The sequence below is a fragment of the Mauremys mutica genome, unplaced genomic scaffold (assembly GCF_020497125.1).
Source record: "Mauremys mutica isolate MM-2020 ecotype Southern unplaced genomic scaffold, ASM2049712v1 Super-Scaffold_100070, whole genome shotgun sequence".
In the NCBI taxonomy this organism is placed as follows: Eukaryota; Metazoa; Chordata; order Testudines; family Geoemydidae; genus Mauremys; species Mauremys mutica.
This window is the reverse complement of record NW_025423259.1, coordinates 1,114,680-1,131,762: the sequence shown is the minus strand read 5'-3', so window position 1 is coordinate 1,131,762 and position 17,083 is coordinate 1,114,680. Positions and strand designations below refer to the sequence as shown.

At 51.7% G+C, this 17,083-nt stretch overlaps 2 non-coding genes across 2 annotated transcripts; one reads left to right on the top strand and one right to left on the bottom strand.

Moving 5' to 3' along the window:
• Positions 1-1,041: 1,041 nt before the first annotated feature.
• Positions 1,042-1,129, bottom strand: TRNAS-GCU. The gene has a single exon. It is a non-coding gene; the product is annotated as a tRNA-Ser (tRNA).
• Positions 1,130-12,460: 11,331 nt separating this feature from the next.
• On the top strand, positions 12,461-12,533 carry TRNAF-GAA. Its single transcript has one exon. It is a non-coding gene; the product is annotated as a tRNA-Phe (tRNA).
• The last annotated feature ends 4,550 nt before the right edge of the window (positions 12,534-17,083 follow it).

The window sequence follows — 17,083 nt, the reverse complement described above, 5'->3', positions numbered from 1 at the left end:
CCAGGCCAGCCATGCTGCCTTCTTTATCCCAGGAGAGATGGACTCTAAGGGTACATCTCCATTGCAATGTCAGCCCAGGGGTGGCACGCTGTGCTCAAAGCAGCACCCTGGATGTCCCATATTCACCGATCTCATACAATGATGATACAGTTTGTTCAAAGTCTGCTTGGTCAGGTATCATTTCAAAAGTCTTGGTCTGTTGAACATTAATATTGTGTTGGATTGTGTGTGTAGCATTGGCTGGGAAGTTTTGCTCTGTGAGTGTGACTGAGATGAGGTTGGGAAATGCCCACCACCAGCCTTTCAGGTGTGACAATGGAGGAGCCAGACCCGCTGCTGGCCCATTAAAGGGATCCACACTGCCAAGGACTATCCCAGGAACCGTGTACAATGCAGACGTCTCCGAGATAGCACAGCAACAATGGGCACTGCTTGACTCACATCCTAGCAAAGGTACTTCCTAGCCAGTTGGAAGAAACTATGAAAGGTGGGGTTGAGACATTATGAGTTGGTCTCTCTCCCCCACAACTCAACAGCTGGAAATACACCTGGATGACAAAACTGATTCAGAAATCAGAAGAGAATAATAATAGTACATTCAAACCAAAGTCCCCAAACAGACTAGTAGTGGTTTTTCAGCAGAAAATTTTCAGTTTGGGGAATTTTGTTTTCTGTCAGACTTTGCCAAGGGAAGCAGGGAGAAAATGGTTGAGTTGTCTCCTTCAGAACAGCTTGGCCTAGACACTAGCTCTGGTTCACTGTTGTGGCCTTGCTCAGGTTGGGGGTATTTTAATTATTTGGGGAGGTCCCAGGGTGTTTGGGGGAGATTATGAGGCTGTTCCCTTTGAGATAAAAACTAAGAAATGCAGGACTAGAGAATTTTCTTAGAAATCTGGGATTTAGACATTTTATTTGAAGCAAGTTGGGGGGAGGGGCAGTTGAGATTCTGAGAAGGTTTTTGTTTGCAGGAAGCAACCTTGTTTGATCTGTCATTGTACCAAGGGGGGAGATGGTTGTCTATAAAGGAGAGTGAAGACTAAATGCAGCCCATGAGGATGGGATTTGAACCCATGCGTGCAGAGCACAATGGATTAGCAGTCCATCACCTTCACCACTCAGCCACCTCATCTGAGCTTCTAAGATAGTGACAGGAGGAGAAATCTAAGGCCGGCAGAGATAGGGCCACTAAGGAGTATTTAAATACTAAGCGTAAGGAGGGGCTGAATGAGCTCCCCCGTCACATCTAGTGAGGAGCTGGGGGAAGACTTCAGGAACAGGCCGTGTTTGCACAGACACCCCTACTCTGCCTAGCTATGCAGCATGATGGGGCCACTTCCCCAAAATGACCAGTTTGGGATGGTGGTGGGTAACAAATCACTTCAGGATTGAGTGGAATGAAATGTTATTCTCCTCCCTGTACGAGTGAAGGGCAGCGGAACGTACCTAGGCCGTCCTGACGGAGGGGTGGGTGGGGGAGGAATCGCTTTCATTGGACTGCAGAGAAGTGATTGAGGACGTCACCCTAACCCAGTGGTCCCCAAACATTTCACACTGCGCCCTCGTATCCACGGCTGTGGCCCCTCGGAAGCCGCAGTCGAGAACCGGGGCTGGGAGTGGGGCCGTTGCTTGCTGGGGAGGGGGGTGCGGACAGGGGTAAGGGGGTCGAGGCCGGGCTGGGAGCCAGGGGCCCAGGCTGAGGGTGGGGCTGGGGAAGAGCTGGGACAGAGTGGGGCTGAGTGTTGCTCCCTCCCTGCCCTCCATGGGGGCTGGCTCAGGCCCTGAGGTGCCCCCATCAATCTTCCTCTGTGTCCCCCTAGGAGTCACGCCCACATTGTGGGGACCACTGACCCCTACTCGCTAAGCAGGGGCTAGTGATGCCAAAGCCCAGGGAAAGGGAGAACAAGTGCGGGGGCCCCAGCACCGGAACCCTGTCCCCCCCACTTCTGTGTGTGGCTCCGCCCCCTTCCACTCCTTCCCCCACTGGCCCCACCCTGTCACTCCTTTACCCCGGCCCCGCTGCGGCCCCGAGACCAGAGAAGCTCTGTGCCCTGCTGCAGCCCCCGGGCCGTAGCAGGGAGTGGGAGCTCCTCCAGCCCTGGGGCTGACATGGGGGAGACTTTTCCAGGGGGACCCAATTTGGCCAGGGCCCCTAGTCATGGGCCCCACTGTCCCCTTGGCAACGCAAGGTTTGGGGAGGCTGAGCCCCCCCGAGCCTCCATTACGAGCCGCCCAGGCTACCTCTGCTCAGTGGGTGGCCAGTCTCCCTGTGTCTCTGCTGTTCGTGCTGGGGAGCCCGGCCGGCCTTAGGGGTGGGGCCCCCGGCAGCCGCCCAGGGCTCCAGGGGGTCAAAGGGCACCGTGTGGCCGTGCAAAGGTGCTCACTGCTCTCCCCTGCCCCAGTGCTCCTCCGTGGCCCCACAGAGGGTGGGGGGAGCGAGGAGCAACACTATGTGCTCCCTGCGTCCTGGTCACTGTTCCCACCTGGGCTGGGCTGTGAGGGGAGCATCAGAAGCTGCTGCTCTCTGTCCTCCCCTGACGCAGCCCTGCTGAGGAAAGTGACCTGGATGCAGGGAGCTCGGATGATGTCACTTCTCGCCCCCCTGCCCCTGCTAGGCAAGGCTGCTGTGTGGTGTCTCCATGGCTGCACTTTCAGTGATGCAGGTTTCTCTCTCTCGTTGTTCCATGGGCATCCTACTAGATTGCCAGCTGCTTTTCAACTTCAGTGTGGAGACTGTGTGTGTGTGTGTGGGGAGAGACAGTGTGTGTGTCTTGGGGAAGAGTGAGTGTGTTGAGCTAGGTAGGAGCAGATCATTATTATCCCTACTTGAAAGAGGGAGAAGCTACATGTGAGAAAGAAGAATTGACTTGTCTGAGGTCACACGGCCAGTCAGTGGCAGAGTTGGGAATAGGACCCAAGAGCCCTGATTTTCAAACTAACCATCGGATCTTGAATTTCAGACATTGAATGACCTGAATAAAGTGCTCTCACATGAGCTACAGACCAACAACAGTGCACAGGAATTATTCAGCAAGTATTTGAGGAGAACTGCAATGTTAGAGAGAATCATGAACTGCTCAGAGACCATTAATGCAGAGAAGCAGCAAAATCCATCAAACATAGAACTGGTTCTGACTTATTTCCTTGGTCTTAAAAGAGAATAACAAGGACCTGAGTCTCCTCCCTGTCAATAACCCCCGCTCAGCCAATCAGGGTAGAGACTGAGGGCGGGAGGCTGAGGGTTCTCACCAGAGAGCCCAAAGGATGGCCCAGGTCACTGATGGGGATCACTGCCCGAGCACTATTTCAGCCCCACATTTTTGTGTGGACCTCCCACAGTGGGAGCTGCAGAGCCCTCCCCCACCACACTCACACACACACACACACACACACCCCTCCTGGTGTTGGGAGGGGAACAGGAGAAAGGACAAAAGAAGCAAGAGATAAAGAGAAAGGAGGGAGGAAAAGGTAAAACAAAAAGGACAAACCCCAATGTCCCCAGTGATTCTAAGGGACAAAATCCCAGGTGTGGAATAAAATTCTGCCTCCTTAAGGTCATATTTTCCATGCCTAGAATTCAACTGTCACCAGATGGATCAGACTGAACAGGTTTCAAACCTCGAGGAGGCTCTTACCTTCTAAACAGGGACGGCTGTTTTCTAGTAAAATCACTACAAGGGAAGGAGAAAACTCGAAAGAGGTTCCTCCTGGCGCTCACGTCCGTGAACCCGAATACTCTCTCAGTCCTCAAAGAGAGACCTGGAGAAGGAGACATGTTGGAGCAAAGCCACAGGGGTCTCTGAGGTTTCCCTGGCCCCTTGCCCCGGTCCTGCCTGGCTGATGTCAGCATCTCTCTGTGAGGTCACCACCTCCCCACCACACCTTGGACCAATAGTCTGAGGTCCTGCAAAACGCCTTTGTGATGTGACTGCCACACCCCTCCCTTGCTGGGCTAATGTCCTGCCCCTGGCCAGGCACTTTGCAGGTTTGAGCTACTCCCTGTGGATCACCCCACTCAAGGAGCGTTCGTTCTAGGCAGCAAGCCGGCTAGACAGGGAAACATCAGACGCTGCTCCCAATGCTACACTCGGTTTTTCAGAAATTATGGCCAGAAGAGACCATTAGAGCATCTAATCATATAATCATAGAATATCAGGGTTGGAAGGGACTTCAGGAGGTCATCTACTCCAACCTACTGCTCAAAGAAGGACCAATCCCCAACTAAATCATACCAGCCAGGGCTTTGTCAAGCCTGAGCTTAAAAACCTCTAAGGAAGGAGATTCCACTACCTCCCTAGGTAACCCATTCCAGTGCTTCATCACTCTCTGAGTGAAAAAGTTTTTCCTAATATCCAACCTAAACCTCCCCCACTGCAACTTGAGACCATTACTCCTTGTTCTGTCATCTTCTACCACTGAGAAGAACCTAGATCCATCCTCTTTGGAACCCCCTGTCAGGTAGTTGAAAGCAGCTATCAAATCCCCCCTCAGTCTTCTCTTTTGCAGACTAAACAAGCCCAGTTTCCTCAGCCTCTCCTCATAAGTCATGTGCTCCAGCCCCCTAATCATTTTTGTTGCCCTCTGCTGGACTCTTTCCAATTTTTCCACATCCTTCTTGTAGTGTGGGGCCCAAAACTGGACACAATACTCCAGATGAGGCTTCACCAATGTCTAATAGAGGGGAATGATCACATCCCTCAATCTGCCGGCAATGCCCCTAATTATACAGCCCAAAATGCCGTTAGCCTTCTTGGCAACAAGGGCACACTGTTGACTCATAGCCAGCTTCTCATCTACTGTAACCCCTAGGTCCTTTTCTGCAGAACTGCTTCCTAGCCATTCGGTCCCTAGTCTGTAGCAGTGAATGGGATTCTTCCGTCCTAAGTGCATTTGTCCTTGTTGAACCTCATCAGGTTTCTTTTGGCCCAGTCCTCTAATTTGTCTAGGTCCCTCTGTATCCTATCCCTACCCTCCAGCGTATCTACCACTACTCCCAGTTTAGTGTCATCTGCAAACTTGCTGAGGGTGCAGTCCACGCCATCCTCCAGATCATTAATGAAGATATTGAACAAAACCGGTCCCAGGACTGTCCCTTGGGGCACTATGCTTGAAACTGGCTGCCAACTAGACATGGAGCCGTTGATCACTACCCGTTGAGCCCGACGATCTAGCCAGCTTTCTATCCACCTTACCGTCCATTCATCCAGCCCATACTTCTTTAACTTGCTGGCAAGAATACTGTGGGAGACCGTATCAAAAGGTTTGCTAAAGTCAAGGAATAACACATCCACTGCTTTCCCCTCATCCACAGAGCCAGTTATCTCCTCATAGAAGGCAATTAGGTTAGTCAGGCATGACTTGCCCTTGGTGAATCCATGCTGACTCTTCCTGATCACTTTCCTCTCCTCTAAGGGTACGTCTACACTACGGGACTATTCCGAATTTGCATAAACCGGTTTTGTAAAACAGATTTTATAAAATTGAGTGCGCGCGGCCACACTAAACACATTAAATCGGTGGTGTGCGTCCATGGTCCGAGGCTAGCGTCGATTTCTGGAGCGTTGCACTGTGGGTAGCTATCCCGTAGCTATCCCATAGTTCCCGCAGCCTCCCCCGCCCCTTGGCATTTCCGGGTTGAGATCCCAGTGCCTGATGGGGCAAAAATCATTGTCGCGTGTGGTTCTGGGTACAGCCTCACCCCTCCCTCCCTGAGCAGCAGACAACCGTTTCGCGCCTTTTTTTGCTTGGTGAACTGTGCAGACGCCATAGCACAGCAAGCATGGACCCTGCTCAGCTCCATACCGCAATCGTGAATGTTTTAAACACCTCGCGCACTCTCGTGCAGTCTATGGTGAACCAGGACCTTCAGTCCGAGGCGAGGAGGAGGCGGATACGGCAGCGCGGCGATGACAGTGATGAGGACATGGACACAGAATTCTCTCAAACCGCGGGCCCCTGCGCTTTGGAGATCCTGATGGTAATGGGGCAGATTCTATCCATTGAACGCCGATTTTGGGCCCAGGAAACAAGCACTGACTGGTGGGACCGCATTGTGTTGCAGGTGTGGGACGATTCCCAGTGGCTGCGAAACTTTCGCATGCGTAAGGGCACTTTCATGGAACTTTGTGACTTGCTTGCCCCTGCCCTGAAACGCCATAATACCAAGATGAGAGCAGCCCTCACAGTAGAGAAGCGAGTGGCGATAGCCCTGTGGAAGCTTGCAACGCCAGACAGCTACCGGTCAGTCGGGAATCAATTTGGAGTTGGAAAATCTACTGTGGGGGCTGCTGTGATGCAAGTAGCCAAAGCAATCACTAAGCTGCTGCTACGAAAGGTTGTGACTCTGGGAAATGTGCAGGCCATAGTGGATGGCTTTGCTGCACTGGGATTCCCTAACTGTGGGGGGGCGATAGATGGAACCCATATCCCTATCTTGGCACCGCAGCGCCAGGGCACCCAGTACGTAAACCGCAAGGGGTACTTTTCAATGGTGCTGCAAGCACTGGTAGATCACAAGGGACGTTTCACAAACATCCACGTGGGATGGCCAGGGAGGGTTCATGACGCTCGCGTCTTCAGAAGCACTACTCTGTTTAAACGGCTGCAGCAAGGGAATTACTTCCCAGACCAGAAAATAACAGTTGGGGATGTTGAAATGCCTGTCGTTATCCTGGGGGACCCAGCCTACCCCTTGATGCCATGGCTCATGAAGCCATACACAGGCAGCCTGGACAGTGGTCAGGATCTGTTCAATTACAGGCTGAGCAAGTGCAGAATGGTGGTGGAATGTGCATTTGGCCGTTTAAAGGTGCGCTGGCGGACATTACTGACTCACTCAGACCTCAGCCAAACCAATGTCCCCTATGTTATTACTGCTTGCTGTATTCTCCACAATCTCTGTGAGAGTAAGGGGGAGACCTTTATGGTGGGGTGGGAGGCTGAGGCAAATCACTTGGCCGCTGATTACGCGCAGCCAGACACCAGGGAGATTAGAAGAGCACACCAGGAAGCGGTGCGCATCAGAGAAGCTTTGAAAACGAGCTTCATCAATGGCCAGGGTACAGTGTGACTGCTGTGTTTGTTGATGAACACCCAACCCCCTTGATTGACTCAGTCCCTGTAAGCAACTCCCCCACCCCCTTCGAGTACAGCTTACTTATGCAAATAAAGTCACTCTCATTTAAAAAGCATGAATTCTTTATTGATTCATTATAAAAAGAGGGAGAGAAGTAAGGGTGTGGTTTGGGAGGAGGATAGGAGGGATGGAGAAGGCCATTAAAAAAAAATTCACAGTAACGACATCCTTCTGGTTGGGCTGTCCACGGGGGTGGAGTGGGCGGGTGCACGGAGCCTCCCCCCACGTGTTCTTACACGTCTGGGTGAGGAGGATGTGGAACATGGTGAGGGTTGAGGGTGGTTATACAGGGGCTGCAGCGGCACTCTGTGATCCTGCTGCCGTTCCTGAAGCTCCACAAGACGCCGGAGCATGTCAGTTTGATCACGCAGCAGCCCCAGAGTTGCATCCTGCCACCGCTGATCTTCCTGCCGCCACCGCTGATTTTCCTGCCGGTCTTCCTGCCGCCACCTCTCATCTCGGTTGTCCCTCCTGTCCTCACGTTCATCCCTCCTGTCCTCACGTTCACTGGCCTCTTTCCTGTAATTTGAAACCACGTCCTTCCACTCATTCAGATGAGCTCTTTCATTGCGTGTAACTTCCATAATATCCGAGAACATCTCATCTCGCGTCTTCTTTTTCCTCCGCCTTATCTGTGCTAGCCTTTGGGATGGAGGAGGGATGGTTGAAAAATTTGTAGCTGCATGAGGGAGATAAATATTTAGAAAGATACATTTTACAGAACAATGGTTATACTCTTTCACAGTGAACAGCACTATTCACCTAGCACATGTGATTTCCCTACAAGGTCGCATTTTTCATCTTAATAGTGAGTGCCTGCAGCTCTGGAGTTACAGATCTCACAGACACAGGTCCAGGCATCAGAATTCAGCTTGCATGCGGCCATGGTAAGCCACTGTCTTTCGGCTTCTGTAGTGATTTACCCCTCCCCCCCAACGCATGGCTAATACCACGCTAGCTCCCTGCTAATCAACAACCTTCCCCCCCCCCCCCACCCACTGCGTGTCTGGTAGCTTGGGGAAGATCGCCGGTGACCAAACACAGAAAAGATCATCGGCATTTCACTCCTCCCCTCCCCCCGCTTCGCTACGTGCAGGAAAGTTTTTTTTTTAAGCTGATGCAGTCCACGAACCCAGTAGAAATATGGCCACCCCCCTTACTTAAATTCCTGATTTTTAACCAGGTTATCCTGAACGATATCACTTTGCTGAGGATAACAGAACAAGATAAAGAACGGATGCTTCTTGAATGCCAGCAGTCACCGGGACCATACGCTGCTATGCTTTGCCACGCAATGATACCTGATTACTTGCTACATGCATGGCGTGGTAAAGTGTCCTACCATGGTGGGCGGAACAAGGCTGCCTTGCCCAGAAACCTTCTGCAAAGGCTTCTGGAGTACCTACAGGAGCGCTTCATCGAGATGTCCCTGGAGGATTTCCTCTCAATCCCCGGACATGTTAACAAACTTTTCTAAGTAACTATACTGTCTGCGAATGCATCCCAAGTCCTCAGGGCAAATCAATCATTAAAAAAGGCTTGCTTAAAAAACAATGTTTGCTATTTGCAAAGGTACACTCACCAGAGCTCCCTTCCATGGCGTCATTGTCTGGGATAGTGGCTTGTGAGGGCTGGGAGGACGGTAATTCCGTCAGGGTGATAAAAAGCTCCTGGCTGCTGGGGCTCACGGAGTGCTGTGTGCTCTCTGCTAGGTCTTCCTCCTCTTCTTCATCTTCATCTTCCCCGTCTGCATAATCCTCAGCCATGGCAGAGATTACAACCCCCACCTCGGAATCCACGATCAGGGGTGGGGTACTTGTGGCGCAGCCCCCTAAAATTGCATGCAGCTCAGCATAGAAGCGGCATGTTTTTCGACCTGCCCCGGACCTTCCGTTTGCTTCTTTGGTTTTCTGGTAGCCTTGTCTGAGCTCCTTAACTTTCACTCTGCACTGCACTGAGTCCCTGCTGTGGCCTTTATCCGTCATAGCCTTAGAAATTCTTTCAAATACTTTTTCATTTCGTCTTTTGGAACGCAGTTCTGTTAGCACTGAATCCTCTCCCCAGATAGCGATCAGATCCAGTACCTCCCGTGCAGTCCATGCTGGGGCTCTTTTACGATTCTCAGGAGACTGCATTGTTAACTGTGCTGATGAGCTGTGCGTGGTCACCTGTGCTGATGAGATCTCCACGCTGGGGAAGCAGGAAATGAATTTCAAAAGTTCGCGGGGCTTTTCCTGTCTACCTGGCCAGTGCATCCGAGTTCAGAATGCTGTCCAGAGCGGTCACTGGTGCACTGTGGGATAGCTCCCGGAGGCCAATGCCGTCGATCAGCATCCACACTAACCCTAATCCGATATTTTAATACCGATACTAGCGTTACTCCTCTCGTTAGGGAGGAGTACAGAAACCGGTTTAAAGAGCCATTAAAATCGATATATGGTGCCTCCTAGTGTGGACGGTTGTGGCGTTAAATCGGTTTTACGCTCCTAAAACCGGTTTAAACGCCTAGTGTAGACCAGGCTTGAGAAAACAAACTAAATCAAACCCAAAGAAACCGCTATCGACCTCCCCACCACACACAGTTTGGGTCTGAATTTTTCTACTGAAATGTTGAGGCAATAAAACTCTCACTGTTCTTGTCCAGAAACAAACCTAACCCCTCCATGCAGTACCTGGGGCATCTATGTCTGACCCACCAAGGCTTCAGCTCCTTTGGGGAGATTTCCAGCTGCCCAGTCCTGCTGCTATTCCAGGGGAGCAATTCCTGACTCCTGTCAGCATTTATCTCAGCCCCGTTCTGGGCATCACAGGTTTCTCCGGGAAAGGGCAGCAAGTGATTCTAGGGTCCAGTGATCCTCCTCCAAATCGAGCTAGAACCTGAGACTCCGTCCCCTTCCCCAGGCTGTGGGCGGGGAGGCATTTCACAGAGCTCTCGGAGCTATAGCCCATGGCTAAGGAGAGAGAAAAAGCCTCCTATCTCCCTCTGCTCTGGGGGCTGGGTTTCCTCCTGAAGCCTCTGCCCCCCACCTAGTTATCTTTGAAAAATCATGGCGATTGGGGGAGGTCCCGGATGACTGGAAAAAAGCTAATGTAGTGCCCATCTTTAAAAAAGGGAAGAAGGAAGATCCAGGGAACTACAGGCCAGTCAGTCTCACCTCAGTCCCTGGAAAAATCATGGAACAGGTCCTCAAGGAATCAATCCTGAACCACTTAAAGGAGGGAAAGTGATCAGGAACAGTCAGCATGGATTCACCAAGGGCAAGTCATGCCTGACTAACCTAATTGCCTTCTATGACGAGATAACCGGCTCTGTGGATGAGGGGAAAGCAGTGGATGTACAGTATTCTTGCCAGCAAGTTAAAGAAGTCTGGGCTGGATGAATGGACGGTAAGGTGGATAGAAAACTGGCTAGATGGTCGGGCTCAACGGGTAGTGATCAATGGTTCCATGTCTAGATGGCAGCCGGTATCAAGTGGAGTGCCCCAAGGGTCGGTGCTGGGGCCGGTTTTGTTCAATATCTTCATTAACGATCTGGAGGATGGTGTGGACTGCACCCTTAGCAAGTTTGCAGATGACACTAAACTGGGAGGAGTGGTTGATACGCTGGAGGGTAGGGATAGGATACAGAGGGACCTAGACAAATTAGAAGATTGGGCCAAAAGAAATATGATGAGGTTCAACAAGGACAAGTGCAGAGTCCTGCACTTAGGATGGAAGAATCCCATGCACTGCTACAGACTAGGGACCGAATGGCTGGGTAGCAGTTCTGCAGAAAAGGACCTAGGGGTTATGGTGGACGAAAAGCTGAATATGAGTCAACAGTGTGCCCTTGTTGCCAAGAAGGCTAATGGCATTTTGGGTTGTATAAGTAGGGGCATTTCCAGCAGATCAAGGGATGTGATCATCCCCCTCGACTCAGCACTGGTGAGGCCTCATTTGGAGTACTGTGTCCAGTTTTGGGCCCCACACTACAAGAAGGATGTGGATAAATTGGAGAGAGTCCAGCGGAGGGCAACAAAAATGATTAGGGGGCTGGAGCACATGACTTATGAGGAGAGGCTGAGGGAACTGGGATTGTTTAGTCTGCAGAAGAGAAGAATGAGGGGGGATTTGATAGCTGCTTTCAACTACCTGAAAGGGGGTTCCAAAGAGGATGGATCTAGACTGTTCTCAGTGGTAGAAGATGACAGAACAAGGAGTAATGGTCTCAAGTTGCAGAGGGGGAGGTTTAGGTTGGATATTAGGAAAAACTTTTTCACTAGTAGGGTGGTGAAGAACTGGAATGGGTTACCTAGGGAGGTAGTGGAATCTCCTTCCTTAGAGGCTTTTAAGGTCAGGCTTGACAAAGCCCTGGCTGGGATGATTTAGTTGGGTTTGGTCCTGCTTTGAGCAGGGGGTTGGACTAGATGACCTCCTGAGGTCCCTTCCAACCCTGAGATTCTATTCTATGATTCTAGTGCCTATGGCTCATCCCTGACCCTTGCTGCTGCTCCTTGCTATAGACTGTGAAAGGAGCGGAGGCAGCGCAGGAGCCTTCTGGGAATGCAGATCTGAGGCTTTGAGAGAGACACATTGTCTGAGACATCAGAGCGCTGCAAACCCTGCAGCCACCCCCTCAATCCGGGGCCTGTTCCAGCCCTGAGTCTGGGCTGCCGCGATCCCTCCCCCAGAGCAGGGCGCCCACAGATTACAGCCTGGAAATAGGCGTGTGAGACTAACTCCTGCTTTCCCTGACAGGGCCTCCCCTAGACCAAGTGGCGTCCCAGGCAAGATGTGTCTTCAGTGCCCCCCACCCCCGCTCCATATGTTAAACCATTGAATACCTTATTTTTATTGCATTTGTAGCTCATTTCATGATTTCGATGCACAATCTGGATGCATGATTTTCTCTATCATATAAGACAATAAATGTTCATGCTAGGATGTGTAAAAGGGTATTTATTCATGACATATATAAGCAAATTAAAAAATCATTTCTTTTAAGCATATAGAAACTTTTAATTTTGACAGTAACTGAAATGTACTAACATCTAGCAATGGAGCACTCACCAGCACAGGGTGGGCCGGTATTAAATAGTGTTACAGTCGGAGACAGACAGCGTTACGATGTTAACCCCAGGTCCTTTGTTCAAAGGTCGCTTCTCTTGCCTTTCCTCCATGAACTGAAGCGCAGCATTTGAGAAATCCAGAGACTAGTTGATGACATTTCCAAGTGCTAAAACAGCAAGCGATGTCCATCTTGCATTGGCCATTGTTGACTGGAGAGATGGTTTATGGAGAATAAACTCCAAGGTGAGAAGCAGCAGCCCAAAAAGGGCCCCTGCAGGTGCTGAAGTAGCTCAGTTGGGAGAGCGTTAGACTGAAGATCTAAAGGTCCCTGGTTCAATCCCAGGCTTCAGCAGGCTGTTTCATCCCTCTTCCTGTGGCAGTGGGCTCTTACCTGGAAGCCCAGCACTGCCTCTACTCAATGCAAGTCCCTCATTTCAGGCTTTGCTGCAGGAAAAGGCAGCATTGGCTTCTGTGCCCACTAAACCTTTCTTGCTCCCCAGCAAGGGGAAGAAAAAGAAGCTCCCCTTCAAGCTAGAGTCACAAAGGTGATGTAAGGACGACTTCCTGATCCCTGGCTCCAGTCCTCTGTTCTTCCAGCTGACCCATCAGAGAGCTGCTGCCAGTTTCTCCAGCTTCGCCCATCAGTGTGTGCCAGGGTGAGCACCACCAAAGTGCAGGGAATTTGAGGGCAGGGCAGGGCACTGTAATGGACTTTCTGTAGTGTAGTGGTTCTCACATTTGCCTAACCTGCATCAAGCCGGCTAGGCAGAACTGACACCAACTTGTCTGGGATGTTCGCCAGAAGCAGAGCACGAGTGTGAAATATGGGCAGCATAGAACCAATATTCATAACGTCAACTACAAAAATGATACACATCTAGAGATAGCATCATTATAATCAGCCAATCAGAACCTCTCCATAGACCCCTTGCACGACAACCTTTCTACAATATTGGCTGCAAATATAGAACAGTGGTCGCAACGGTGATCTATACAGTTACAGATTATGTCAGTAACGTCACAGGAGGTGACACGGCATCAGTGAGACTGATACGGGAATACTGCCTCCAGTTTTGGTGTCCTCGTTTGAAAAAGATGTTGTGAAATTGGAGCTGGGGCAGCAAAGAGCCGCCAAATGTTCTGAGGTCTGGAGAAAAATGCCTTCTAGGGAGCTATTGAAAGAGCTCAACCTGCTTAGCTGATCAAAAGAAGATTGAAAGGTGACTTCACTGAAGTGTTGAAGTGTCTTAATGGAGAGAAAAGATTGGGTATTAAAGGGCTCTTGGATCGAGCAGAGAAAGGCCTAACAAGACCCAATGGCTGGAAGGTGAAAAGAGACAAATTCCTATTACAACTAAGGCACAAATATTCAACAGCGAGGATGATTCACCACAGGAACAAGCTACCAAGGAAAGTGTTGGATTCTCCATCTCCTGATATCATTTCATGAAGACTAGATGCCTTTCTGGAATGTGTTTGCCCCAAAAGTAGCTACGGTGTCCTACAGGAGGCCTGTGATATGCAGGGGGTCAGATTAGATGCTCTAATGGTCTCTTCTGGCCATAAAGTCGACTAATTTCTGAAAATCTGAGTGTAGCATTGGGAGCAGCGTCTGATGTTTCCCTGTCTAGCCGGCTTGCTGCCTAGAACGAACGCTCCTTGAGTGGGGTGATCCACAGGGAGTAGCTCAAACCTGCAAAATGCCTGGCCAGGGGCAGGACATTGGCACAGCAAGGGAGGGGTGTGGCAGTGACATCACAAAGGCCTTTTGCAGGACCTCAGCCTATTGGTCCGAGGTGGTGGGGAGGTGGTGACCTCACAGAGAGATGCTGACATCAGCCAGGCAGGACAGCGGCGAGGGGCCAGGGAAACCTCAGAGACCCCTGTGGCTTTGCTCCAGCAAGTCTCCTTCTCCAGGTCTCTCTTTGAGGAATGAGAGAGTATTCGGGTTCACGGATGTGAGCACCAGGAGGAACCTCTTTCGAGTTTTCTCCTTCCCTTTCAGTGATTTTACTAGAAAACAGCCGTCCCTGTTTAGAAGGTAAGAGCCTCCTCGAGGTCTGAAACCTGTTCAGTCTGATCCATCTTGTGACAGGTCACTTCCCTTCTCTATACCTCAGGCTCCTCCCCATCTGCCCAATGGGAACAGGGACAGTTTTCGAGCTCTGGGCAGTCGTGAGCCTGAGTGAGATAAGGGGCGATAAAGCCCTCTGTGAAGGAGAAAGGGGAGTTTCACGGTGTTTAGCACCAAGGAATTCTAAAGTTTGCTAAAATGTCTAGTCTGCGGAAACAAGAAATGGATGGGGCCAAACTTTTTAACCACTGCCTTTTCTAAAGCCCATTCAGGGGTGTGAGTCCCTGTCTTTTAGGTACCTGGGGTTCTTTGCCAGCAGGAGAGAAGAGGTTCCTACCTCCATTTTTGTGGCCTTAACAAGCCAGGTGTTGTGCCCCAGTTCTCGTCTGAGATCCCTGAAAAAGAACATCTTCCCATCCATGAACAAGACAGGACCTATCTTTCAAAGGGGAACAAAGAGACCCCTGGGCCTTACAGACTAGCCAGCCTCACTTCCATAGCTGGAGAGATACTGGAATACATTCTTAAACACTCAGTTTGTCAGCAGCACCTACAGGATAATTTGATTCTTAGGACGAGGGAGCATGGATTTGTCAAAAACAAATCATTCCAAACCCAGCCTCTTTCCTTCTTTGGCAGGGTTCCGGGCCTGGTGGAGGTGGGTAAACAGTATGAATGATGATTTGGAAAATGGAGTGGAGAGTATCGTTCTAAAATGTTCAACTGACACCAAGCACTTTGGAGCTCAGGATTGGAATTCAAAACGCCCTTAACAAATTGGAGACTTGGTCTTCTTGAGCCAAACCCCATGGCTGGACCCCTCTCTCTAGACTGGGCTGAAGGGAAACCTCAGAGCCAGACACTCCTCCTGGGCCGTGCGCTCCGACCTTGAATGGTCAGATGCTGCTTAGCGCTGTCAGAGCAGCTTTGGCTGGGGGATTCTCCCAGCACTTTCCAATAGCGGGAAGGCACGAAATCCCCATTTGCCTGCTGGGGACGGAGCCCTAGACGGGGGAGCAACTTGCCCAGAGTCCCCCAGGAAAAGGAAAACAACCAGCAGTGGAACCAATAGGAAACCCAGCAATGGAACCCAGGAGTCCTGGGGGTGGGCTAGGGTGACCAGATGTCCCAATTGTATAGGGACAGTCCCAATTTTGGGGTTTTTTCTTATCTAGGATCCTATTACCCCCCACTCCCTGTCCCGATTTTTCACACTTGCTGTCTGGTCACCCTCAGGTGTGCACATGTGTGGGTCCCAGCTGCTCCCTGCCCCCCTCACTGAAGCAGGTGTGCAGGGTTACTGCGCTGGGAACTGCAGGGCACCAGTGGCCATGGGGCCGGCTGGAGGCAGGGCAGGCGCTGATTGGAGGTAGGGTCTGGCTGCAGGCAAGGGGTGCGGGGCTGGCTGGAGACAGGGGTGTGTGGGGCAGGCTGGCTGCAGGCAGGGGGGTGTGGCAGGAGTTGGCTGGAGACAGGGCAGGGTGTCCACGGCTGGGGGTGTGTGGGGGCTGGCTGGCTTTGGGCGGGGCCACAGGGGGTGTGGCAGGAGATAGCTGGAGACAGGGCAGGGGTTCTGGCAGGGGCTGGCTGTGGGCAGGGGGTGTGGGGCTGGCTGCAGGCAGGGCAGGGGGTGCGGGGCTGGCTGCGGGCAGGGGAGAGGGTGTGGGGTTGGCTGCAGGCAAGGCAGGGAGGACGCAGCTGGTGGGGGCAGGGCAGAGGGTGCAGGGCTGGCTGCAGAGAGGGGCTGGCTGGAGGCAGGGCAGGGGGGTGCAGCAGGGGTTGGCTGGAGCCGGGGCGTGCGGGGCTGGCTGGAGACAGGGGCCAGCTGCAGGGAGGGCAGGGGGTGCAGGGCTCACTGAAAATGTCCTGAGCGGTATTTTAAGGTGAAGATAACACCATGGTTACCAGTTGACTGGCACATCCTGGGTTAAAGAAAGGAAGGGACCTGGAGTTAATAATCTGAAGTATTTGTGTTACCAGCCCTGTCTCTGTCTGACCCCCCTTCAGTGTGGAGGAGGTGTGTACGTTGCTGTGTGGAACCCACAGACCCCTGCAGAGCAGGGGCAGCTGTTTCCTTGGCAGAGAGCCTGGCACTTAGGAGACTTTCTACACTTGCTGTTTTGAAGCAATTCAGTAAAATAACAGTGGAGCTACAATGTCCGGTCCAAAATTTCAGCCCCCTGGTGCAAAAACGCTATTTTAGGATCTAAACAGGAGGCTTCCAGCGCTAGGACACCTGACCAGAGTGCTCAGTGGGGGCGTAACAGCTGCTGACTCTGAGGGTCCTGGGCTAAATCCACTTGCAGGTGGAGGCGTTTTGATTTATTTGATCGATAATGAGGAAGGCGAAGATTTAATACCAGGTATTTTTAGTAAATGTCATGGACAGATCACGGGCAAAAACCAAAAGATCGTTGCCCATGACCCGGCCATGACTTATACCATAAATACCCCTCATTGAATCGTGGGGAGGGAGGCCCAGGGGGTCCGTGGCACCAGCTGTAGGCACAGGGAGTCCAGGGGGCCCGTGGCACCATGTACTGGGGGAGAAGCCCCGGGGACCCACTGCCACTCCAGATGCTGCCAGGTGAGCGGAGCCCCAGAGGCCAGCCCTGCTCCGGCCACCTCGGGACAGGTGCCAGGAGCCACTGAGCTGTGGCTGCTCCTGCCACCCTTGGAGCCACTGCTCAAGCTGCCCCCAGGCCAGCTGCTGGGGTAGCCACGGAGTCAGCCGCAGTGGCCACTGCAGAAGCCACAGAATCTATGACTTGTGCAGCCTCCGTGACACAGAGGGATCCCTAATAAAGAGACAAACCCCTCCCTGCTGT